The sequence below is a fragment of the Octodon degus genome, unplaced genomic scaffold (genome assembly GCF_000260255.1).
Source record: "Octodon degus isolate 3935 unplaced genomic scaffold, OctDeg1.0 scaffold00001, whole genome shotgun sequence".
NCBI classification, from domain to species: domain Eukaryota; kingdom Metazoa; phylum Chordata; class Mammalia; order Rodentia; family Octodontidae; genus Octodon; species Octodon degus.
The window spans coordinates 82,652-85,334 of NW_004524577.1; the positions used below are offsets into that span (position 1 = coordinate 82,652).

General features: G+C 43.9%; 1 pseudogene; it reads left to right on the top strand.

Moving 5' to 3' along the window:
• The first annotated feature begins 589 nt into the window (after positions 1 to 589).
• Positions 590 to 2,198, top strand: LOC101574413 (annotated as a pseudogene).
• The last annotated feature ends 485 nt before the right edge of the window (positions 2,199 to 2,683 follow it).

Sequence of the window (2,683 nt, forward strand, 5' to 3'; positions counted from 1 at the left end):
GTGCTTGTTGAAAAGATTAGCATCATTTAAAAAATATGTACTTTAAACTGAGACAAGAAGAAAGATGCCTTGAGAGATCTCAGAAATCAGCAAGACACTCCCCCTGTATCACAGGCTCAAAGGTACAAAAGTGTTCATCTTTCATTTGAGAAGGGAGTTTCTGGGGCCCCCACTTGAGAAGGGTCTCCAAGGGAAATCAACTTTCTCAAATTCATTTAACTGCAGTCAGCCACTCAAGGGACCACTATAGCCACAGTCCAAAGACTGGCAGCTGACCATGGTATCACCTATGTGATGCTAGGTGCACCAGAATGCAATAGTTGCAAAGTCAGGAAGGCTTTAATTCAGATTTCAAAGGAACGCTTTCAAGACCAGGCAAGGGACCTCTGAAAGCATAGTGTGTGAAGCTATGGGAATTAAAAGTATAGAGGACCATTTCTCCATGAAGTCAGAGATACAAGAAGTATGGAGACACACCGTTCCTGGTCCCCACCCTGGTGGACGTTTGGAGAGCACCTCATCAGCAGCCGGAGATCCCTACAGTACCGCCTGCTCTCACTTCACAGCTTTCTCTTTGTCTCTCATAATCATGTCCATCAATGAGAATGCTAATGCTAATTCGCCAGCTGCCCGACTGAACAGATTCAAGAACAAGGGAAAAAACAGCACAGAAATGAGGTGGTGGTGAAGCACAAAGTTAATGTGGAGCTGAGGAAAGCTAAGAAGGATGACCAGATGCTGAAAAGGAGAAATGTAAGCTTGTTTCCTGATGATGCTAAACCGCAACAACCAGGGCACTGCATTGGACTATAGATGACATTGTCAAAGGCATAACCAGCAATAATCTGGAAAGCCAGCTGCAAGCTACTCAAGCTGCTAGGAAACTGCTTTCTCAGGAAAAACGATCTTCCATAGACCACATAATCTGGGCTGGTTTGATTCCAAAGTTTGTATCCTTCCTGGGCAGAACTGACTGTAGTCCCATCCAGTTTGAGTCTGCTTGGGCACTCACTAACTAACATTGCTTCTGGGTCGTCAGAGCAGACCAAGGCTGTGGTGGACGGGTCCTTCCTGGCTCTTATTTTCCTCTTGGCGTCTCCCCATGCTCATGTCAGTGAGCAGGCTGTCTGGGCACTGGGAAACATTGCAGGTGATGGTTCAGTTTTCTGAGACTTGGTTATCAAATATGGTGTAATTGACCCACTCTTGGCTCTTCTTGCAGTCCCTGATATGTCATCTTTAGCAGGTGGTTACTTACGCAACCTTACGTGGACCCTTTCCAACCTTTGCCACAACAAGAGTCTTGCACCTCCACTGGACGCGGTTGAGCAAATTCTCCCTACTTTGGTTTGTCTCCTGCATCCCAGTGATCTTGAAGTATTAGCAGACACCTGCTGGGCTATTTCCTCCCTCACTGATGGTCCAAATGAACACATGGAAATGGTTGTAAAGATGGGAGTTGTGCCCCATCTGGTGAAGCTTCTGGGATCAGAAGAATTGCCCATCATGACTCCTGCACTGAGAGCCATAGGGAATGTCATCACTGGAACAGATGAACAGACAAATTGTGATAGAAGCAGGAGCACTTGCTGTCTTTCCCAGCCTGCTCACTCACCCCAAGACAAACATTCAGAAGGAGGTTATGTGGACAATGTCAAACATCACAGCCAGCCGGCAGGACCAGATACTGCAAATTGTAAATCATGGATTAGTCCCATTAGTCCTTGTCAGTGTTCTCTCTAAGGCGGACTTTAAGACACAAAAGGAAGCCGTGTGGGCCATGACCAAACTATACAAGCAGTGGGACAGTGGAACAGATTGTGAACCTTGTTCATTGTGGTATAATAGAACCATTGATGAACCTCTGAACTGTGAAAGATACAAAACTTATCCTTGTTGTTCTGGATGTTATTACAAGTATCTTTCAGGCTGCTGAGAAACTAGGTGAAACTGAGAAGCTTAGTATAATGCTTGAAGAATGTGGAGGCCTGGACAAGACTGAAGCTCTGCAGAACCACGAAAATGAGTCTGTGTACAAGGCCTCATTAAACTTGATTGAGAAGTATCTCTCAGTAGAGGAAGAAGACCTAAATGTTGTGGCAGCCACTACCTCTGAAGCCTGTACCTTCCAACCTTTAACTTCTAGGTGTACAGCTGAAGGAGGCACCAGTTTTTGTTGTGTACTATGTTCGGTATAAGTTTGTTTTTCTCTACTAAGAACTTTTTTTAAAAAATGTGGCTTGTCATTGTAGAACTTTTTACAACAAGCCTATACTTGAAGGAGGGGTTTCTTATTTCTGTGTGGAATTTCCTATTTTGCAGTGTCCTGTAAATAAAGATTAAAGTAAAAAAAAAAAAAAAAGAGAAAAAAGAAGTATGAAGTATCTCCAGAGAAAAGCTATAGAGCATGAGCCAAGCCAACCCAAGAGAGAGGCTCTGTGCTCTGCAACCAGAAAAGCCCTAGGGATGGAACAGTCCAAGCCTTCTGAGACTCACATCTTATAGCCAAGTGTTTTCCCTTCTGGGTTTTGGTCGTGCTTTGCTTCTATTCTTGCCTGACTGCATCTTCCTATCACTTAGAATAGGAGTATTTATCCTGTGCCAGTGTACCTTGAGTTGTGTAACTTGTTTTTTTTTTTTTTATAGAGGTTCACAGCTAAGAGTTTTTCTTGAGTTTCAGAAG